The sequence below is a fragment of the Aulostomus chinensis genome, chromosome 1, assembly GCF_037954235.1.
Source record: "Aulostomus chinensis isolate RoL2024-O1b breed Wild chromosome 1, RoL_Achi_v1.0, whole genome shotgun sequence".
NCBI lineage: Eukaryota > Metazoa > Chordata > Actinopteri > Syngnathiformes > Aulostomidae > Aulostomus > Aulostomus chinensis.
The window spans coordinates 17,761,029-17,785,605 of NC_141320.1; the positions used below are offsets into that span (position 1 = coordinate 17,761,029).

General features: G+C 41.4%; 2 non-coding genes across 2 annotated transcripts; both read right to left on the bottom strand.

Annotated features, from left to right (window-relative positions):
* Positions 1-1,239: 1,239 nt before the first annotated feature.
* trnas-gcu (transfer RNA serine (anticodon GCU)) lies at positions 1,240-1,321 on the bottom strand. The gene has a single exon. It is a non-coding gene; the product is annotated as a tRNA-Ser (tRNA).
* An 8,612-nt stretch (positions 1,322-9,933) lies between these two features.
* Positions 9,934-10,016, bottom strand: trnal-cag (transfer RNA leucine (anticodon CAG)). The gene has a single exon. It is a non-coding gene; the product is annotated as a tRNA-Leu (tRNA).
* Positions 10,017-24,577: the final 14,561 nt, after the last annotated feature.

A 24,577-nucleotide genomic window follows, 5' to 3' on the forward strand; every position in this document is an offset into this window, starting at 1 on the left:
TTTGGACTGGAAGGAAAACTCCTTGTCCAAATTCCATTGTGTTCAAATTTAAAGTCCCACAATAAGAAGTAGCTGAATCTGACAGGTGGAGGTTTGGAACTACAAGATGGTGATGTTTCCTTGACTTGATGCTCTGACTGTCAGGGTGGATGACAGCTTCTTCTGCTGCTGCATCTGAGTGGCTATGATTGGAGGTTTTACCTCCCAAGGTTGTTTGGTTCCAGGGGAAATTTTAGAATTCCAGTCCCCATCCTTGGCTGTTCTGAAACTCTTCTCCTGAATCACTCCTGAGCTGCAGCAAGAACAAATACCAGTGCCAACCAGATCAACTTCATGGCTGCTAACAGCCTCAGACACTTGATTTCCATCAATCTGGAGCCAAGAAGGCCCTCACCTGTGGTTCTCCTCCAGGAGGGTCCAGGTTCTGCCATTGGGGCTCCTGGTGCCACTGCCAGAGAGCCTCAGCTGCACACTGCAACATTTCAACAGGAGATTGACATTCCTTCAAATGTCCTGACATCTGATTCCAATGGTTCTGTTCCATGTTTATATTTTAAAATCAATCACACAATGAAAGCTGCCTCAGCTGGTTTAAGAGAGAGAACAAGCTAAGAGATCTGAAACCAGTAAAATATGCTTTTCTGTGTGCAAACTAGTGAGGGGCATGGAAGGATATTTTACCACCAATACAGAACCCAGACTTTAGTCATGTGATGAGATGGAGACTCTGATTATGACGTTAATGGACAAAATGTGACTTGAAAGAAAACACATTAAAAAATACTAACTAAACTAAATAAATAAATAAAGAAGCAGCACAAATAACGTTTTCTTCTGCACAAATTTACTGGTATTAGACTGCATTTTTGGTCAATGAGTAGATGAAAGAGTGTCACATATATATTATATACATGTGATACATGAACGTGGCTTTGGACAAAAGCTCAATGAAACTGTAGGATTGTAGAATGATTTAAACGTTCCAAGTGGACTGTTTCAGGTTTCTGGAAGACGCTTCAGCTCTCATCCAAGAGGCGTCTTCAGTTTTCTTCACTGATGGGAGGATTTATGGCTCTAAGGGGGCGGGACCTTCTACAGAGGTGATTGACACATGTGAGCTCTGGGTGTCAGAGTTTTTTTGGTCAGGTTGTGAAAGGGAAGTTGACTCAACTGGTGTCTGTGTCAGTTAAAAGCCTCACAGTAATTCCAGAATCTAGGAGTAGAAACCAAAGTCTCCTACGACGAGGATGGGATTCGAACCCACGCGTGCAGAGCTCAATGGATCAGCAGTCCATCGCCTTAACCACTCGGCCACCTCGTCTGCTAACAGCAACCCTGACCTTTTAAACAGCTGAACTCTTTGGAGCCCATTTGTCAGAAATGGACCCAGCAGGAGCCACTGAACACAACTCTGACATCATCAGGCTTCTTCCCAGCAGCTTGGTGCTCCAGAAGGAAGAATCCAGACCATCGCTACATCATCAGAGTGAACACCAGCTGATGTTGACCAGTTTAACAAGCCTTTGACTGCTAAATGACATCCAAGCTCAGATTCTCTTGTCCTGGTAGAACAAGTCAGTGTTGAAGAAGATGAGAGCACCAGTCTCTTTCATCAAGGAAACAAGCCTCCTATCACTGTCCTATGCAGAGTTTCTTTAAAAAAAAAAGTGAGACAACCTCAAGATTTTCTGTTTCCTCTTGTAGGATTTTGCCACAGAGAATCAGAGACAATCAAAAGCTTGTTGGACTTTAATGTGGGAGGACTGAACAAGTCATGACATCATCAGTTTTGCCTTCACAGGTGCTCCATTTACTTTACTTTCAATTTTACAGAGGTAGAACCTGAAATCAAAGCTGTCTGTCCAAAGAAGTGAAAGCTTCCCAGGTTGTGATGTTCTTGTCTACAGACTCTGTCTTGTATGGAGCTTCAGTCTTTAATGAAAAGACTCCTCCATTAATAACATCACTGTGCCTCTGCAGTGAATCAGTCACTCCATCCATTTTCTATACCACTGATTTGTTAAAGGTTATGGGGGGGGGGGTGACATTTGGTGAGAGCAGGGTTCACCCTGAACAGGTCACCAGTCCTCAGGTCCACTGAACAGGTCCCCCATGTGGGATGATGGCGTTGAAGCAGAGGAGAAGTCCAGGAAGAAAAGGCGGACATAGGAGTTCCTGCTCTCCAGATGGGTGAGGGCTGCGTGGACCACTGGTGAAATGGCGTCATCAGTGGAGCGGTGTTGCCTGTAGGCGTACTGGTGGGGGTCCACAGAGATGTCGATGGAGAGCTCTATGTGGGCCTTGACCAGCCTCTCAAAGTACTTCATGACTACTGGGGTGAGTGCAATGGGTCGGTAGTCATTTAGGCCTGTCACTGTGGAGCACTTGGGGACAGGGACAATAGTGGCAGTCTTTAGGCAGGTGGGGACAGATGACAGCGCCAGTAAGGTGTTGAAGATGTCCGCCAGCACCTCGGACAGCTGTTGTGCTCAGTCCTCACCCTGGGATGTTGTCAGGGCCTGCAGCTTTGCGAGGGTTGATTCCCTGAAAGGTCTTCCTCACGTCTGCTGTGGTCACACTGAGGGGCGTGTCGTCAGGTGGTGGTGTGAGTCTGGTGCTGGGGGGGGGGGGGTGTCAGGGTCCTCGAAGCAGAGAAGAAACTCATTGAATGAGTGAGGCGCTGGACCTGCTCTACTTGTGAAGTGTCATGAGATAACATTTGTTGTGATTTGGCGCTGTACAAATAAAACTTACGACTTAAATGGAAATTGTCTGGGGGGGGGGTGTAGCCTCCATCGGGGATGTGTTTGATGTCTGAATTCTGTCTTTGATGTCTGAATTCTGTTCATTGATCTCCTGCTTCAGTCTTTGATCTCTGAGTGATCCTAAACTCATCAAAGGATCACATCACCTTCACAATCTGTAAAGAACCTGGGTGTCATTTTGGACTCTGAGCTGAATTTCATTCCACACGTCAAGAACATAACTAAGAGAGGTTTTGATCATCTTAAGAACAGAGCCAGAGTCGCCCGTTCCTCTCAGGCCAACACGGAGGTGCTGATGCATGCTTTTATTTCCAGTCCTTCAGATTCTTGTAGTGCCCTGCTGCTCTCTGGTCTCCCCAAAACAACCATCTATAATCTACAATGACTCCAGAATTCTGCAGCACGTGTGCTGACGAGGACCAGAGGGCGGGAGCTCATTACACCGGTTTTAAAGTCGCTGCATCGGCTCCCCGTGTGCTTCAGGATCAACTTTAAGGTTCTTTTAGTAGTTTTTAAGTGTCTTAATGGTCTTGGCCCACCTTCTTTATCTGAACTGCTTTCATCATATCAACCATCGCGGACCCTGAGGTCCTCTGGCACCGGCCTTCTAGTCGTTCCAAGACTCAAAACTAAAACCCACGGGGAGGCTGCATCCAGCCATTATGGCCCAAAGTTCTGGAACAGCCTGCCAGAGAACATCAGGACCGCAGAGACTGTTGATGTTTTTAAAAGGAGGCTCAAGACTCCCCTTTTTAGCTTAGCTTTTAACTGACTTAGTCTCTCTTGTCCTTTCATTTTATCACAATATCTTATTGTTACTTTTGTCTTTCAATTATTTTATTCTACTTTTTTATTAGCTCTTAAACTTTTAGATTTTATATATATTCTATGTCATTCTGATATTTTAATATCATTGTAATTTCTGTTCTTTACTGTTCTACCTTCTTTGAGTCTTTTAGTTTTTAGCTCCAGTGTTTCCTGGTGGGGGCCCTCCACACTGGGAGGTGTGTCTGGTCCGCCCGCGGGAGCGTCGTCCTTGGGATCGTCCAGGCCCGGAGAGCTGGGGGGCTCTGCATTATATGTGGAGTGTACCCGTCTGTCCGGGTCGGGGGGGTCTGGGTGGCGGCGCTCCCTGTGGTTGTGGGCTGTGGCACCTCCTGGTGAGGATGGCCCCCCATAGGTGGTCTTTCCTCACTAGGATTTTCAGTGCCCTGCCATGTTCCTACTGACAGTCAGTGTGTGGTTGTGTGTGTGTGTGTGGGAGGGGGGGGGTGGTGTGTGCATGTATGAGGTCATGTGGGTTGGGAAGGCCGGGTTCTTAACATGTATTTATTGTATTGTTTTATATTTTATTAAACATTTTCTCTCAGTTCTGTGAAGCACTTTGTGTTGCAGTCTCTGGATGAAAAGTGCTGTACAAATATAAATAAAGTAAACTAAAGCAGACGGACGACTCGAGAATGAGAGAGGAAAGAGTAAACAAAGCAGACTCTTTTGAGGTCTTCTCCTTGGTCCCTTCATTTTTTGAGAAGACACTGGACTCAACTGCTGTCCATGATTCTGGATTGTGTTGATTGTGTTGTGAACGAGGATTTGGCCAGGTTTTGTAGGCGGGATCACTGGTGTGCAAACACACCTGACGCTGTGGAGAAAAGATGGCGAGCCACCCACAGGAGAGAGACAGTCGGAGTGGAAAATGGCGCTGCAAACCTCACCCACCCAGGTGACACTGACCCTGACGGTGGGATTGTGGTAGGACAGAACTGACAGGTTTCACAGAGACACCTTGAATTTCTTTTGGACTGATAACGGACTGAACGAAAAGACTGGTGCTGAAAGGGAGAGACTCTGATTATTGATTTGTGAGATTGAGTTGTAAATTGAAATACTTTGGCCCTGAGTTTTATTTTTATAACTTTGTTTTGTTCACGTTTCCTGATTGTGTGCCAAATCGGTGTTCCATGAGTGGGTTGTTGAAAGGGAGTTCAAGCTTGGATAGAGCCGGTGAAACAACCCAACAGGAAGAGGGAACGTAGAACTAAAACTCATCAATAGGCTGAACCAAGATCAAATGAGAACCTAGACTGAGGAAACTCAAATAGACACCGTGAAGTAAACAAACAATCATAGAAATCCAGCCACCAAATCAAACCTCAACTCAAATAAGTCGGGTTAACTTCAAATAAGACTCAAAAGAGGTCAATAACCTGATTCTCCTGAGGTCTGATTTCTGTCTGTTGGTTGGAGGGAGACTCCTTTATTGAATGTGTGTGGATGTAAAGGGTTTGGTACCACTAGTTTTTGTTTTTCTGACATTTTCTGTCTATAAAGAAGTCGGCAGTTTTATTCACTGACTAGTCTGTGGTCTGTTATTCTTACATTAGAATCAACCACTCACATGAGCCTAAAATCTCTGGTCCTCCACCTGAAGTTAGACACATGGGAACTTTGACCCTCATCAACCATGCAGGGAGGAGTTCTCAGAGTCTGATTGTGCTGATGAATCATCAGAACTCTCCATCACGCCGTGACGAGGACATCTCAGTGTCAAATCTGTCATTTCCTGCTGCCAGTAGGTGGCGCTGTGGTCACTGCTGACCTGTAGATGTGTTCAGACTGGGATGTTGATCAAACCTGGAAGTTTCAAACAGATCTGACAGGTGGAGAGGATTCAGAAGAATTGAAGCTTCATTTTAGTTGGAGCCTGAAAATGAGGTGAGACTGAGGGCTCACAGGAGTTGCAGGTAGGTGCTGCCCCCTAGTGACTCAATGGAGAACAACATGTAATGACGTGAACGTTCTACATTTTTCCAGTTCTTGACTTCATTCATCCTCCAACTTCTTCAAGCTGGAAGAGAGTGAGATCATTTAAAGTAGAGAGTCAATAATCAGCATCTCATCACTCATTTGTTCTCTGGTGGTGACCTCACGACTCTGCAGTGTGACATCACACATTTCGCTGATGTCATCCTCAAGTGTGTCACTCAGTTCATGCAGCCTTCATTGTTTTACTTTATCATTTCCTTTCACTTTGATCTTCACAAAGACAAAGTGCGTCTGATGGAGGCACCACTGATAGAGTGGAATGTTTCCATGTTGCCATGACAACGTGAGGCCCCTCACCTCCTCTGTTCCTTCTGCCGGTCGGCGTCAGAAGAGCAAGATGGCTGCTTCTCCATCTGGGTGGATGAGCAGCTCCTCCCATCTCAGGCAGACGCTCCCTGGCTGCATGTCAGCAGCTCCTCAAAGCTCCTTCTGGTTTCTTTGCTCTCCTGATGCTGCGCTGGTGGATTTGTCCACCTCTCATTCTCCAGGGTTCTCAGCCTCATGTTCTCTCCCTCCTGTTCCAGCTCCTCCAAGTTTCCAGTGGAAGTTTGGCTTTTGTTTGCTACTTTGTCTTTTCTCCTCTGTTGGTGCTTTGAGTTCCTTTGTTGTTCTTTGTCTTTTCATCATTCAAGCCTCCTTTTGTTGAACGCTCCTCTCCCCCGTCTGTATTTGGGTCCTGTTCTCCTCCACTTTGGCCAAGAAGGCGGCCCAACAAGAGTCACCAGTGATGTCACAGCTCCTGGATGCCCCGCCCCTTCACCTGGTGCAGGTCGTGTGATGTCACTGAATCCCACTCAGACCAAACCAGTCAGAGATCAGTGTGTTTGTGTCAGTGATGTCATCGCTGCTGACATCACAGCCCTCCATCCACACACGCCAGACTGAGGTGGAGGAGGTGATGTTGGGGTTTTCAAGGTCTTCGTCATGAGTGGGAGGGGCTGAGCTGGTGAATGATCAGCTGACCAGGTCTGGGCTCAGTTCAGATGTTGAGCCACTGCTGACTGCCGTTTGCCTGAGGAAGACCCAACGTTCCCCTCAAGAAATGGAGGGCAGTTTTTAGTGCAGCGTTCATTCTGGTTGGAGTTTTCCTTTCCTTTGCCCTGCACCTCTCTGGTGGGGAGGTGCTCCCTGTTGACAAGGACTCAGTGGAGAAGACTGGACCTTCACTGGTTCAAGGAGCACCGAGGCAAAGGGAGGCCCAGACCAGCAGCCAGGGTGACCAGTTTGAAAACCTGCTCCTCTTCCATGCTGACTTGTTGGTGTCTCCTCTTTTATTCCTGAGAGATTTTAATCTCAGCTCTCTGAACCTGAATGGAGCAGAACCAGGAAATCATTGCAGGAAATCATGGAGGAGAAATGAATGAATGAGACTTCCAGTCAAACTGAGACAAACGTCCAGGTTTGGTCATCAAATATATCTGACATTCATCAGTAGACTGACAAAGATGCTCATTATTATTGCAGCAGATTAAACTAGAGAATAAAGAGGGTCTCTCTTTGGAAAAAATATTGCAGGATATTTTTGTTTTATCAGAGAGGCTTTAATGTCTGTCTTTGATGTCTAAACTCTGACTCTGATGTCATTGGTGGTGACTGAATTCTACCCCCTGACACACTGAAGGCTCATATTGGTGAGCAGGTAGGTGCTGCCCCCTAGTGACCCAATGGAGAACGACATGTAATGACATGAAGATTCTACATTTTTCCACTTGTGAGATAAAAATACCTCACAGCAAGAAGGTTCAGGGTTCCAGTCCCGGCTGGAGCACAGGATCTTTCTGTGTGAGTCTGCATGTTCTCCTGTTCCTGTGTGGGTTCTCTCTGGTTCTCCAGCTTCCTCCCACAGTCCAAAGACATCAAGAGGGGACGAGGCTGATTGATACTCTAAATTGACTGTAGGTGTGACTGTGAGAGTGAATGGTTGTCTGTGTCTATGTGTTGGTCCTGTGATGGACTGGTGACCTGTCCAGGGTGAACCCTGCCTCTCACCTGTAGATGCTGGGATAGGCTCCACCCCCATGACCCTTATCAGGAATAAGAGGAAGACAACGGATGGATGGATATTGGAAACGACTGCAATACAGTATATAAATATTCTAGTTCCATACATGGGAACCTGGTTCTCCTGCTCTTTAACATCCTCCAATAGGAATGGACCGTCTATGACAAAGTATCAATAAATCTATCAAGGAGGAAGAAGAATTCTGATCAAAGAACTGAAGTCAATCTGGAGATCAGTTGATCTCTGGAAGGAGGAGGAGGAGGCATCCTGTGCTTTTATCTCTCTGTTCATGTTTCCTGCTGAGTGTGTGTGTGTGTGTGTGTGTGTGTGTGTGTGTGTGTGTGTGTGTGTGTGTGTCCCAGCTGCAGCAGTCAGTTCAGGTTCCTTCAGTGTGACTGAGGGAGGTTTCTGTCCGATGGTTTCTCCCAGTGTGAACACAGCCTGACTGCTGATGCTGTGCCGACTCTGACAGTGGTTCAGTTTTTCTCAGTGGCTTTGTTGCTGCTCTCAGATCAGAATGAAAGTTCTCACAACTCTGAGTTCAGCCTCCACAACATGGAGTCACTTGTTTCTCCTTCCTTTGATCAAATAGCGAACGCTTTTGGACGAGGAGGGAGGAAACCACGGCGTTTCACTGCTTTACATTTAGAATCTCACGCCAAGCCGGAGAAGCAGGTCCTGAATCAGTCACGTGGTCACTGCTGGCTGGCGAGGCTTCGGACGTCAACACATACGTCATCAATACGCGCTTCACAGAACGAGAAGAAGACGCGGGAGGTTTTCAAACAACAAGGAAAGAAGGAGAAGTCCGGGAACCCCCGGCCTCGGTCTTTGTCTCCTGAAGGCTGAGTGGCGCACGCACACACGCACACGCACGCACACACACACACAGCCTGTCTTCAGTATAAAATGGTCTGTCACGTTCTCTCACGTTGGAAGATTTCTCTGACTTCATTGTGAATACAGAGATTCTTCATCTGCCACCTGAGTCTTGATCCACTGATTCCTCTGATCCACCTCTTTCTGCTCCAACAAGGCTGACATGGATCAGGTGGGTCCATGTCATCCAATCAGGAGGTTTCTCCTCTCAGTTAATTTTCTTCATCCCAGTTTAGATTGATTCTTCTCAGCCTGATGAAGGAGCATCTGATCAGGTGTTTGGCTGCTTGTTGGTTGTAATTCCATAGATTTTAATCTCAGATGTTATAGAATTAAGAATGCAATGGCAGTCCTGCCAAGTGACATCACTGACATGACAGGATGGCCCAGTCATGTGACTGAAGGAGCTGAGAGCTTCTACACATCATTGTTGATGGTGTCTTCCACTGTAGTCAGCAGCCTCAACTCCTCTATCAACACCTGTCAGAGACCTGCTGGAGGCCCCACTGAGGTTTGAACTGGGATCACTGGATTCAGAGTCCAGAGTGCTCACCCTTCCACCATGGAACCATCAAAGATGAAACATGTGAGACAAACTATGGCACTAATCATGTATGAGGGACTGCAGTGGTTTTCTGGATCTAATTTCCACAAACAAATGATGATTTGGGGAAAGGTCTGACAAAGTCTGACAAACATACCCTGATTTTTTCACAAACAAATGATGATTTTTAGACAGTGACACAGGGCTCTTATTTTGGAGGGCCATCAGGATGTGAAATATCCCAGACCTCTGAGATCAGAGCGTTCACTTTGATCTCAGGGTCCTGAATTTGGAGGTTCCTTCTTTGGTCTCCAAGTTCTAACTCCCATCTGAGTGAATCCTTTTTTTAATGAGCTCCTCAGACCCTGATGATGTCAGGAAGAAATCCAGACATTCAGTTCTCATCTCAGCTGTTCTGACTGAGACGTCAAGCAGTCAGGAAAAAAGTGTTACGACCCAAAGTGGGACCTTTACAGGAGCTAACAAAGTGTCTTTTTTCCAAAACTACTTGAGGAACTGGTTAAACCAGTAAAATATGCATTTCTGTGTGCAGACCAGTGGGGAGCCTGGGTGAGTGGAAGGATGTTTACCACCAACACAGAACCCAGACTTTAGTCATGTGATGAGATGGAGACTCTGATGATGAAGTTAATGGACAAAATGTGAATTGAAGGATGAACACAAACGGGTTTTTGAACCAAACACATTTCTTCAGCAGACTTTGATCCAACATTGAAGTTAGAGTTTGGTGGCTGCTCCATGTTGGAGGAAACCAGGCGATGTTGGACCGTCACAGGGAAGCTCCTTTGCCTCCTCTGCTGCAAGTTCAACCACTCACTCCCATCAGTGGAGAGCAGCTTCAACTGGGTTTGGAATTTACCACTGTGGATGCATAGGAATGTGGAGAAAATGTCCTTTGTCAGAAGTGGGATTTGAACCCACGCCTCCAGGAGAGACTGCGACCTGAACGCAGCGCCTTAGACCGCTCGGCCATCCTGACAGAAACTTAGTTGCAGACTGAATTAATTCACTGACAAAGTAGAATTTTTTTCCACAGGAGCTACTGGCTCCTTAGTTGTTGCATTTATTGTTAACATTAAACACACAGTCTGAGTTCATGGCAGAAAGAAATGATTTTCATTTTTCTAAAGGACAAGAAATGAACCAGAACATTAGAACCACGTAACATCTCTTGATCAGTTTGTTACATGGGACACATTCCAGACAGGAAGGTCCTTCTGAGACTTGAACTGGGATCCCTGGACCCAGAGTCCAGAGTGCTCACCATTCCACCATGGAACCAAACACAAGGAGGAGGTTCCTCTAAATACCACTTGACATCACCTGCAATCAACCTGTTGCTATTCAGAGGTTCATCTTGCTCTTGTTCCAGACTAAATTGGCAAAAGGAACAAGAACCACAAGGAAATCATGGAACTCCAGATTTATTCAGGACTTTCTAACTCCATCGTATGACCTGGGAGCAAAGACTGGCCAGGCCTTCCTTAATTTATCAGTTAATTACTGCTTCAACAAACATGCCACTTAATTAAGTTACCAGAATTTCTCTCATTGAAAAACCCACCAGCCTGATTTCTTGACATGACATGAAAAATTCTCCAAGAACCCACAGTTGGGTGGAAAGATACCAGGTTAACCAGGAGGAGTCCTGTTCCTGAACCATGGATGGAACAAAGTCCACTGGAAAACTCAGCAGTTCCTGAGTGCCAGATCCATCCGGGAGCTTGGGTCTCCCCTTGACTGTGGTGATCCATGAGATCAAGGAGGACAGAGGAAAGAAGGATCCTGTTGGAGATCTCCTCCCTTCTTCCTCCACTTCACTACTACTTGGATGTCAGGAATATGAGGTACTTTACTCAAATGAGGTATTAGGAGTTTCCTGTTTGACAAGAAGGAAGTCAGAGGTTCATCCCTCACTTGTTGGTGGTGCCCTCAACCTGCTGAGAGCATCACTTAGTTCTCTACAGAGAAACATGGCAGCTCTGCTGAAGGCTGCAGGAAACCTGCTGGAACTGAGACTTGGACTCAGGTCACTGGATTCAAAGTCCAGGGTGCCAACAGGTCCACCAGGGCATCTGTGCTTTACTTACCGTGTAAAAAGGACCACAGCGGTCGTCTGGTTTTAATTTAACAAACAAATACGCTTGAAAACTTTGAGACAGAGACACAGGGCTCTTATTTGAAGGGCCATGGGATGTGAAATATCCCAGATCTCTGAGATCAGAGCGTTCACTTTGATCTCAGGGTCCTGACTTTGGGGGTTCTTCCTTTGGTCTTCAAATACTTGTGGTTTTTATTGGCATAACTTTCAATTTGCATGCAAAAAGAGAATCACAGTCAATGTAAACCCAGCAGACAGTGTTTATTTCTAATAAATCAGACAATCACACAAATGAGAATGAAAGGAAAAAACAATGAAAGGTTTTAAAATCCTTCTCCACTCTAAAGCTTTTTAAAGTTCATTTGAAGGTTCAAAGGTGGAGGTGAGGAGGTCACCCTGATCCTCCCTGTCGTCACTGCCAGGATTCTTTCTTCTGTTGCTGTGGTTCTTCTGATGAAGGGGGCGCGATGTTTGCTGTCTCAGGCTCCACCAAATGTCCTCTTCAGGACGCCACAATGTGGCCTCTTCACTGCTCCATCTTCCCTGCATCGGAGACACCAGGGTTCCTCCTGGTGCCGACCCCATCGTCCTGCTACCCAATGGTGCGGCCATGGATCCTCAGAGGAGGCTGGGATCCTTCTTCTCATCGGAACCACAGTTTTTCCTGGAGGGAACAACAGGAGCTTTGTTGTAATGTTTTGCTCGGTGTTTCCTGCTCAGAGCGTCAGGATCTGTGACGCCATCTTGTGGTAGGGGGTCATCATCTTGTTGTGTGGTAGTGGATTCATTGATCTGCTGTTTCAACACATTCAAGTTCATTATCCTACAAGTCAAAGTACATTTGGTGTGGAGTTTTAGTTTCTGGCCTCAATCATAACGTGTGCCTTTCTTCTTCATGAACATTTCTCAGCTTTGTAAGTTTATTCTAGTTTTTCTTCCTCTCTTTTCTATTCCATTGTTGAAGATTCTACTGCAGGTTGGAGTTCCCTGTTGACTGAAGCAGAAACAGGAACAACAAGCTGGAGGCTGTCAGACCTTCAAGTTGGGGGCTGATATTAAAGTAGGAGATGAACACATCCAGGTTAGCATCCCTCTCAGAAGCTGCTACTTTAGCTCTTCAGGATACAGCAGCCTAGCATAGCTTCATCTGGCCAGTTAGTGGCCCACTTTGATGTCTGGGATATCAGGTTCAAGGTTCTTCACAGCTCTGAATGAAGGCTTTCTAAAGTGTTAACCAGTACTCCAGTTGTAAAAAACAATCAGGGGGGATGGTAGATTTTGATGTTTAGGAACAGATCATTTGTGCTGATGACAGCGCATCAGGTGAGAGACCAACAGTGTACCCTTACTCCTCTCAAACAACAAGCATGCTATGGATATTACCTGTCTGCTACTCCTGTCATTGATCTTGACCAAGCCCCCAGGCTGACACTGCTACCACTGCTCCTACATAGTTAGAGTCAAATGCAGAGGACATTTTCCCACCGGGTGCAAGTGCAACTTCATACTCATGCTACCTATAAATCTGGGAATTCATCTATATTTTGAAACAAAACATTCTCAAGTCAAGTCCATTTTAATTAAAGTGCAAGAGAAAAAGAATGAAACAAATGTACTGTGGCAGGATAGCGCTACACTCCCCACCATGAGGGGCAGTGTGGCAGACGATAGTGAGTGGTCAACTAGAAATAGACCTGGTCCGACCCTTCTCCGTCCTTTCCACTTCCTCTCCCTCCTTTACGGAGCCGACAGCCGTGCGTGGTGGCGTCTCGCTGGTCAGCAGATCGGTTACAAACAAAGGTACCTCAAAACCTCAAAATAATGCTACAGTGATGTCGGAAGAATTGCGAATGATCTCAAAATGATGCTAACAGTAATGGAGGAAGAGTTGCTAATAACCTCAAAATGATGCTACAGTGATGTCGGAAGAATTGCTAATGATCTCAAAATGATGCTAACAGTAATGGAGGAAGAGTTGCTAATAACCTCAAAATGATGCTACAGTGATGTCGGAAGAATTGCTAATGATCTCAAAATGATGCTAACAGTAATGGAGGAAGAGTTGCTAATAACCTCAAAATAATGCTACAATGATGTCGGAAGAATTGCTAATGATCTCAAAATGATGCTAACAGTAATGGAGGAAGAGTTGCTAATAACCTCAAAATGATGCTACAGTGATGTCGGAAGAATTGCTAATGAACTCAAAATGATGCGACAGTGATGTAGTAAGAATTGCTAATGAACTCAAAATGATGCGAGCAGAAATGTAGTGAAAGTTTCGAATAACCTCAAAGTGATGCTGACAGTCATGTACTAAGAGTTGCTACGAACCTCAAAATAATGCGACAGTGATGTCGGAAGAATTCCTAATGAACTCAAAATGATGCTAACAGTAATGTAGTGATAGTTGCTAATAAACTCAGTGATGCTAACAGTAATGTAGTGAAAGTTTCGAATAACCTCAAAATAATGCTGACAGTCATGTAGTAAGAGTTGCTTCGAACCTCAAAATAATGCGACAGTGATGTTGGAAACATTGCCAATGATCTCAAAATGATGCGACAGTGATGTAGTGATGGTTGCTAATAAACTCAGTGAGGCTTACAGTAATGTTGTTAGTGTTTCGAACAATTTCAAATGATGCTGAAAGTCATGTAGAAAGAGTTGCTACTACCCTCAAAATAATGCTACAGTGATGTCGCAGGAATTGCTAATGAACACAAAATAATGCGAAAGTAATGTCGGAAGAATTGCTAATGATCTCAAAATGATGCTACAGTGATGTCATAAGAATTGCTAATGAACTCAAAATGATGCTAACAGGAATGTAGTGATAGTTGCGAATAAACTCAAAGTGATGCTGACAGTCAGGCAGTAAGTGTTTCGAACAACCTCAAAGTAATGCTGACAATCATGTAGAAAGAGTTGCTACGAAGCTCAAAATGATGCGACAGTGATGTAGTAAGAATTGCTAATGATCTCAAAATGATGCGACAGTGATGTCGTAAGAATTGCTAATGATCTCAAAATGATGAGACAGTGATGGAGTAAGAATTGCTAATGAACTCAAAATGATGCTAAGAGTAATGTAGTGATAGTTGCTAATGATCTCAAAGTGATGCTAAAAGTAATGTAGTGAAAGTTTCGAACAACCTCAAAGTGATGCTGACAGTCATGTCGTAAGAGTTGCTACGAACCTTAAAATAATGCAACAGTGATGTTAGAAGAATTGCGAAAGATCTCAAAATGATGCGACAGTGATGGAGTAAGAATTGCTAATAAACTCAAAATGATGCTAACAGTAATGTAGTGATAGTTGCTAATGATCTCAAAATGATGCTTACAGTAATGTAGTAAGTGTTTCGAACAACCTCAAAGTGATGCTAACAGTCATGTCGTAAGAGTTGCTAATAAACTCAAAATGATGCTAACAGTAATGTAGGAAGAGTTGAAACTCACCTCAAAATGATGCGACAGTGATGTCGTAAGAATTGCTAATGAACTCAAAATGATGCTAAAAGTGATGTCGTAAGAATTGCTAATGAACTCAAAATGATGCAAACAGTAATGTAGTGATAGTTGCTATAAACTCAGTGATGTTTACAGAAATGTAGTAAATGTTTCGAACAACCTCAAGGTGATGCTGACAGTCGTGTAGTAAGAGTTGCTACTTACCACAAAATAATAATACAGTGATGTCGGAAGAATTGCTAATGAACTCAAAATGATACTAACAGTAATGTAGTGACAGTTGCTAATCAACTCATTGATGCTGACAGTGATGTAGTAAGTGTTTCGAAAAACCTCAAAGTGATGCTGACAGTCATGTAGTAAGAGTTGCTACTAACCTCATAGTGATGCTAACAGTAATGTAGTGAAAGTTGCTAATGAACTCAAAGTGATGCTGACAGTAATGTAGTAAGAGTTTCGAACAACTTCAAAGTGATCCTGATAGTCATGTAGTAAGAGTTGCTACTGACCTCAATTTAATGCTACAGTGATGTCGTGAGAATTGGTAATAAACTTAAAATGATGCTAATAGTAATGTAGTGATAGTTGCTAATTAACTCAGTGATGCTTACAGTAATGTAGGAAGTGTTTCGAACAACCTCAAAGTGATGCTGACAGTCATGTAGTAACAGTTGCTTCTAACCTCAAAATGATGCTAACAATAATGTAGTGATAGTTGCTAATAAACTCAGTGATGCTTAAAGTAATGCAGTAAGAGTTTCGAACAACCTAAAAGTGATTCTGACAGTCATGTAGTAATGGTTGCTACGAACCTTAAAATAATGCAACAGTGATGTCAGAAGAATTGATAATGATCTCAAACTGATGGGACATTGATGTCGTAAGAATTGCTAATGAACTCAAAATGATGCTAACAGTAATGTAGTGATAGTTGCTAATCAACTCAGTGATGCTTAGAGTAATGTAGTAAGTGTTTCGAACAACCTCAAAGTGATGCTGACAGTCATGTCGTAAGAGTTGCTACGAACCTCAAAACAATGCGACAGTGATGTCAGAAAAATTGTTAAAGAACTCAAAATGATGCGACAGTGATTTAGTAAGAATTGCTAATGAACTCAAAATGATGCTAACAGTAATGGAGTGCATGTTTCGAATAACCTCAAAGTGATGCTGACAGTCATGTAGTAAGAGTATCTTCGAACCTCAAACTGATGGGACAGTGATGTCGTCAGAATTGCTAATGAACTCAAAATGATGCGAACAGTAATGGAGTGATAGTTGCTAATCAACTCAGTGATGCTTACAGAAATGTAGTAAGTGTTTCGAACAACCTCAAAGTGATGCTGACAATCATGTAGTGACAGTTGCTTCTCACCACAAAATAATGTGACAGTGATGTCAGAAGAATTGGAAATGATCTCAAACTGATGGGACAGTGATGTCGTAAGAATTGCTAATGAACTCAAAATGATGCTAACAGTAATGTAGTGATAGTTGCTAATTAACTCAGTGATGCTTACAGTAATGTAGTAAGTGTTTTGAACAACCTCAAAGTGATGCTGACAGTCGTGTAGTAAGAGTTGCTACGAACCTTAAAATAATGCAACAATAATGTAGTAAGAATTGCTACGAACCTCAAAATAATGTGACAGTGATGTCAGAAGAATTGCTAAAGATCTCAAAATGATGCGACAGTGATTTAGTAAGAATTGCAAATGAACTCAAAATGATGCTAACAGTAATGGAGTGAACGTTTCGAATAACCTCAAAGTGATGCTGACAGTCATGTCCTAAGAGTTGCTACGAACCTAAAAATATTGCAACAGTGATGTCGGAAGAATTGCTAATGAACTACAGATGATGCTAACAGTAATGCAGTGATAGTTGCTAAGAAACTCATTGATGCTGACAGTAATGTAGAAAGAGTTGTTACGAACCTTAAAATAATGCAACAATAATGTAGTAAGAGTTGCTACGAAACTCAATATAATGCGACAGTAATGTAGTAAAAGTTTCTACGAACCTCAAAATAATGCGACAGTGATGTCAGAAGAATTGCTAATGATCTGAAAATGATGCGACAGTGATGTAGTAAGAATTGCTAATGAAGTCAAAATGATGCTAACCGTAATGTAGTGATAGTTGCTAATGAACTCAAAGTGATGCTTACAGTCATGTAGTAAGAGTTGCTACGAACCTCAAAATAATGCGACAGTGATGTCAGAAGAATTGCTAAAGATCTCAAAATGATGCGACAGTGATTTAGTAAGAATTGCAAATGAACTCAAAATGATGCTAACAGTAATGGAGTGAACGTTTCGAATAACCTCAAAGTGATGCTGACAGTCATGTCCTAAGAGTTGCTACGAACCTAAAAATATTGCAACAGTGATGTCGGAAGAATTGCTAATGAACTACAGATGATGCTAACAGTAATGCAGTGATAGTTGCTAAGAAACTCATTGATGCTGACAGTAATGTAGTAAGAGTTGTTACGAACCTTAAAATAATGCAACAATAATGTAGTAAGAGTTGCTACGAAACTCAATATAATGCGACAGTAATGTAGTAAAAGTTTCTACGAACCTCAAAATAATGCGACAGTGATGTCAGAAGAATTGCTAATGATCTGAAAATGATGCGACAGTGATGTAGTAAGAATTGCTAATGAAGTCAAAATGATGCTAACCGTAATGTAGTGATAGTTGCTAATGAACTCAAAGTGATGCTTACAGTCATGTGGTCAGAGTTGCTACTAACCTCATAATGATGCTAACAGTAATGTGTGATAGTTGCTAAGAAACTCAGTGATGCTTACAGTAATGTAGTACGTGTTTCGAACAACCTCAATATAATGCGACAGTGATGTCAGAAGAATTGTTAATGATCTCAAAATGATGCGACAGTGATTCAGAAAGAATTGCTCATGAACTCAAAATGATACTAACAGTAATGGAGTGAACGTTTCGAATAACGTCAAAGTGATGCTGACAGTCTTGTACTAAGAGTTTCTACGAACCTCAAAATATTACGACAGTGATGTCGGAAGAATTGGTAATGAACTCAAAATGATGCGACAGTGATGTAGTAAGAATTGCTAATGAACTCAAAATGATGCTAACAGTAATGTAGTGATAGTTGCTAATCAACTCAGTGATGCTTACTGTAATCTAGTAAGAGTTTCGAATAACCTCAAAGTGATGCTGACAGTCATTTAGTAAGAGTTGCTAATGAACTCAGTTCAATGCTACAGTGATGTCGTGAGAATTGCTCAACAACTCAAAATGATGCTAACAGTAATGTAGTGATAGTTGCTAATAAACTCAAAGTGATGCTGACAGTAATGTAGGAAGAGTTGCTACGAACCTTAAAATAATGCAACAATAATGCAGTAAGAGTTGCTACGAACCTCAAAATATTGCGACAGTGATGTCGGAAGAATTGCTAATGAACTCAAGATGATGCTAACAGTAATGTCGTGACAGTTGCTAAGAAACTCAGTGATGCTAAAAGTAATGTAGTAAGAGTTTCGAACAACCTCAAAGTGATGCTGACAGTAATTTACTAAGAGTTGCTAATGAACTCAATTTAATGCTACAGTGATGTCGTGAGAATTGCTCAACAACTCAAAATGATGCTAACAGTAATGTAGTGATAGTTGCTAATAAACTCAAAGTGATGCTGACAGTAATGTAGTTAGAGTTGCTACGAACCTTAAAATAATGCAACAATAATGTAGTAAGAGTTGCTACGAACCTCAAAATATTGCAACAGTGATGTCGGAAGAATTGCAAATGAACTCAAGATGATGCTAACAGTAATGGAGTGAAACTTTCGAATAACCTCAAAGTGATGCTGACAGTCATGTAGTAAGAGTTGCTAGTGAACTCAATTTAGTGCTACAGTGATGTCGTGAGAATTGCTCAACAACTCAAAATGATGCTAACAGTAATGTAGTGATAGCTGCTAATAAACTCAAAGTGATGCTGACAGTAATGTAGTAAGAGTTGCTACGAACCTTAAAATAATGCAACAATAATGTAGTAAGAGTTGCTACGAACCTCAAAATATTGCGACAGTCATGTCGGAAGAATTGCTAATGATCTCAAAATGATGCGACAGTGATGTAGGAAGAATTGCTAATGAACTCAAAATGATGCTAACAGTAATGGAGTGAAACTTTCGAATAACCTCAAAGTGATGCTTACAGTCATGTAGGAAGAGTTGCTACGAACCTCAAAATAATGCGTCAGTAATGTAGTAAAAGTTGCTACGAACCTCAAAATATTGCGACAGTGATGTCGGAAGAATTGCTACTGAACTCAAGATGATGCTAACAGTAATGTAGTGATAGTTGCTAAGAAACTCAGTGATGCTTACAGTAATGTAGTAAGAGTTTCGAAAAACCTCAAAGTGATGCTGACAGTCATTTAGTAAGAGTTGCTAATGAACTCAATTCAATGCTACAGTGATGTCGTGAGAATAGCTCATGAACTCAAAATGATGCTCACAGTAATGTAGTGATAGTTGTTAAAAAACTCAAAGTGATGCTGACAGTAATGTAGTAAGAGTTGCTAAGAACTTTAAAATAATGCAACAATAATGTAGTAAGAGTTGCTACAAACCTAAAAATAATGTGACAGTGATGTAAGAAGAATTGCTAATGATCTCAAAATGATCCGACAGTGATGTAGTAAGAATTGCTAATGAACTCAAAATGATGCTAACAGTAATGGAGTGAACGTTTCGAATAACCTCAAAGTGATGCTGACAGTCATGAAGTAAGAGTTGCTATGAACCTCAAAATAATGCGACAGTCATATAGTAAGTGTTGCTACGAACCTCAAAATAATGCAACAGTAATGTAGTAAAAGTTGCTACGAACCTCAAAATATTGCGACAGTGATGTCGGAAGAATTGCTAATGAACTCAAGATGATGCTAACAGTAATGTAGTGATAGTTGCTAAGAAACTCAGTAATGCTTACAGGAATGTAGTAAGAGTTTCGAACAACCTCAAAGTGATGCTGACAGTCATGTAGTTAGAGTTGCTAATGAACTCAATTTAATGCTACAGTGATGTCATGAGAATATCTCAACAACTCAAAATGATGCTAACAGTAATGTAGTGATAGCTGCTAATAAACTCAAAGTGATGCTGACAGTAATGTAGTAAGAGTTGCTACGAACCTTAAAATAATGCAACAATAATGTAGTAAGAGTTGCTACGAACCTCAAAATGATGCGACAGTGATGTAGTAAGAATTGCTAATGAACTCAAAATGATGCTAACAGTAATGTAGTGATAGTTGCTAATCAAGTCAGTGATGCTTACAGTAATGTAGTAAGTGTTTCGAATAACCTCTAAGTGATGCTGACAGTCATGTAGGAAGAGTTGCTACGAACCTCAATATAATGCGACAGTGATGTCGGAAGAATTGCTAATGAACGCAAGATGATGCTAACAATAATGTACTGATAGTTGCTAATCAACTCAGTGATGTTTAAAGTAATGTAGTAAGTGTTTCGAATAACCTCAAAAGTGATGCTGACAGTAATGTAGTAAGAGTTGCTAGGAACCTTAAAATAATGCAACAATAATGTAGTAAGAGTTGCTACGAACCTCAAAATAATGTGACAGTGATGTCAGAAGTATTGCTAATGATCTCAAAATGATGCGACAGTGATGTAATAAGAATTGCTAATGAACTCCAAATGATGCTCACAGTAATGGAGAGAAACTTTCGAATAACCTCAAAGTGATGCTTACAGTCATGTAGTAAGTGTTGCTACGAACCTCAAAATAATGCGACAGTAATGTAGTAAAAGTTGCAACGAACCTCAAAATATTACAACAGTGATGTCGGAAGAATTGCTAATGAACTCAAGATGATGCTAACAGTAATGGAGTGAAACTTTCGAATAACCTCAAAGTTATGCTGACAGTCATGTAGTAAGAGTTGCTAGTGAACTCAATTTAGTGCTACAGTGATGTCGTGAGAATTGCTCAACAACTCAAAATGATGCTAACAGTAATGTAGTGATAGCTGCTAATAAACTCAAAGTGATGCTGACAGTCATGTAGTAAGAGTTGCTACGAACCTCAAAATAATGCGACAGTGATGAAGTAAAAGTTGCAACGAACCTCAAAATATTGCGACAGTGATGTAGTAAAAGTTGCAACGAACCTCAAAATATTGCGACAGTGATGTCGGAAGAATTGCTAATGAACTCAAGATGATGCTAACATTTATGGAGTGAAACTTTCGAATAACCTCAAAGTGATGCTGACAATCATGTACTAAGAGTTGCTACGAACCTCAAAATAATGCGACAGTGATGTCGGAAGAATTGCTCATGAACTCAAGATGATGCTAACAGTAATGGAGTGAAACTTTCGAATAACCTCAAAGTGATGCTGACAGTCATGTAGTAAGAGTTGCTAGTGAACTCAATTTAGTGCTACAGTGATGTCGTGAGAATTGCTCAACAACTCAAAATGATGCTAACAGTAATGTAGTGATAGCTGCTAATAAACTCAAAGTGATGCTGACAGTAATGTAGTAAGAGTTGCTAATGAACTCAGTTCAATGCTACAGTGATGTCGTGAGAATTGCTCAACAACTCAAAATGATGCTAACAGTAATGTAGTGATAGTTGCTAATAAACTCAAAGTGATGCTGACAGTAATGTAGTAAGAGTTGCTACGAACCTTAAAATAATGCAACAATAATGCAGTAAGAGTTGCTACGAACCTCAAAATATTGCGACAGTGATGTCGGAAGAATTGCTAATGAACTCAAGATGATGCTAACAGTAATGTCGTGACAGTTGCTAAGAAACTCAGTGATGCTAAAAGTAATGTAGTAAGAGTTTCGAACAACCTCAAAGTGATGCTGACAGTAATTTACTAAGAGTTGCTAATGAACTCAATTTAATGCTACAGTGATGTCGTGAGAATTGCTCAACAACTCAAAATGATGCTAACAGTAATGTAGTGATAGTTGCTAATAAACTCAAAGTGATGCTGACAGTAATGTAGTTAGAGTTGCTACGAACCTTAAAATAATGCAACAATAATGTAGTAAGAGTTGCTACGAACCTCAAAATATTGCAACAGTGATGTCGGAAGAATTGCAAATGAACTCAAGATGATGCTAACAGTAATGGAGTGAAACTTTCGAATAACCTCAAAGTGATGCTGACAGTCATGTAGTAAGAGTTGCTAGTGAACTCAATTTAGTGCTACAGTGATGTCGTGAGAATTGCTCAACAACTCAAAATGATGCTAACAGTAATGTAGTGATAGCTGCTAATAAACTCAAAGTGATGCTGACAGTAATGTAGTAAGAGTTGCTACGAACCTTAAAATAATGCAACAATAATGTAGTAAGAGTTGCTACGAACCTCAAAATATTGCGACAGTCATGTCGGAAGAATTGCTAATGATCTCAAAATGATGCGACAGTGATGTAGGAAGAATTGCTAATGAACTCAAAATGATGCTAACAGTAATGGAGTGAAACTTTCGAATAACCTCAAAGTGATGCTTACAGTCATGTAGGAAGAGTTGCTACGAACCTCAAAATAATGCGTCAGTAATGTAGTAAAAGTTGCTACGAACCTCAAAATATTGCGACAGTGATGTCGGAAGAATTGCTACTGAACTCAAGATGATGCTAACAGTAATGTAGTGATAGTTGCTAAGAAACTCAGTGATGCTTACAGTAATGTAGTAAGAGTTTCGAAAAACCTCAAAGTGATGCTGACAGTCATTTAGTAAGAGTTGCTAATGAACTCAATTCAATGCTACAGTGATGTCGTGAGAATAGCTCATGAACTCAAAATGATGCTCACAGTAATGTAGTGATAGTTGTTAAAAAACTCAAAGTGATGCTGACAGTAATGTAGTAAGAGTTGCTAAGAACTTTAAAATAATGCAACAATAATGTAGTAAGAGTTGCTACAAACCTAAAAATAATGTGACAGTGATGTAAGAAGAATTGCTAATGATCTCAAAATGATCCGACAGTGATGTAGTAAGAATTGCTAATGAACTCAAAATGATGCTAACAGTAATGGAGTGAACGTTTCGAATAACCTCAAAGTGATGCTGACAGTCATGAAGTAAGAGTTGCTATGAACCTCAAAATAATGCGACAGTCATATAGTAAGTGTTGCTACGAACCTCAAAATAATGCAACAGTAATGTAGTAAAAGTTGCTACGAACCTCAAAATATTGCGACAGTGATGTCGGAAGAATTGCTAATGAACTCAAGATGATGCTAACAGTAATGTAGTGATAGTTGCTAAGAAACTCAGTAATGCTTACAGGAATGTAGTAAGAGTTTCGAACAACCTCAAAGTGATGCTGACAGTCATGTAGTTAGAGTTGCTAATGAACTCAATTTAATGCTACAGTGATGTCATGAGAATATCTCAACAACTCAAAATGATGCTAACAGTAATGTAGTGATAGCTGCTAATAAACTCAAAGTGATGCTGACAGTAATGTAGTAAGAGTTGCTACGAACCTTAAAATAATGCAACAATAATGTAGTAAGAGTTGCTACGAACCTCAAAATGATGCGACAGTGATGTAGTAAGAATTGCTAATGAACTCAAAATGATGCTAACAGTAATGTAGTGATAGTTGCTAATCAAGTCAGTGATGCTTACAGTAATGTAGTAAGTGTTTCGAATAACCTCTAAGTGATGCTGACAGTCATGTAGGAAGAGTTGCTACGAACCTCAATATAATGCGACAGTGATGTCGGAAGAATTGCTAATGAACGCAAGATGATGCTAACAATAATGTACTGATAGTTGCTAATCAACTCAGTGATGTTTAAAGTAATGTAGTAAGTGTTTCGAATAACCTCAAAAGTGATGCTGACAGTAATGTAGTAAGAGTTGCTAGGAACCTTAAAATAATGCAACAATAATGTAGTAAGAGTTGCTACGAACCTCAAAATAATGTGACAGTGATGTCAGAAGTATTGCTAATGATCTCAAAATGATGCGACAGTGATGTAATAAGAATTGCTAATGAACTCCAAATGATGCTCACAGTAATGGAGAGAAACTTTCGAATAACCTCAAAGTGATGCTTACAGTCATGTAGTAAGTGTTGCTACGAACCTCAAAATAATGCGACAGTAATGTAGTAAAAGTTGCAACGAACCTCAAAATATTACAACAGTGATGTCGGAAGAATTGCTAATGAACTCAAGATGATGCTAACAGTAATGGAGTGAAACTTTCGAATAACCTCAAAGTTATGCTGACAGTCATGTAGTAAGAGTTGCTAGTGAACTCAATTTAGTGCTACAGTGATGTCGTGAGAATTGCTCAACAACTCAAAATGATGCTAACAGTAATGTAGTGATAGCTGCTAATAAACTCAAAGTGATGCTGACAGTCATGTAGTAAGAGTTGCTACGAACCTCAAAATAATGCGACAGTGATGAAGTAAAAGTTGCAACGAACCTCAAAATATTGCGACAGTGATGTAGTAAAAGTTGCAACGAACCTCAAAATATTGCGACAGTGATGTCGGAAGAATTGCTAATGAACTCAAGATGATGCTAACATTTATGGAGTGAAACTTTCGAATAACCTCAAAGTGATGCTGACAATCATGTACTAAGAGTTGCTACGAACCTCAAAATAATGCGACAGTGATGTCGGAAGAATTGCTCATGAACTCAAGATGATGCTAACAGTAATGGAGTGAAACTTTCGAATAACCTCAAAGTGATGCTGACAGTCATGTAGTAAGAGTTGCTAGTGAACTCAATTTAGTGCTACAGTGATGTCGTGAGAATTGCTCAACAACTCAAAATGATGCTAACAGTAATGTAGTGATAGCTGCTAATAAACTCAAAGTGATGCTGACAGTAATGTAGTAAGAGTTGCTACGAACCTTAAAATAATGCAACAATAATGTAGTAAGAGTTGCTACG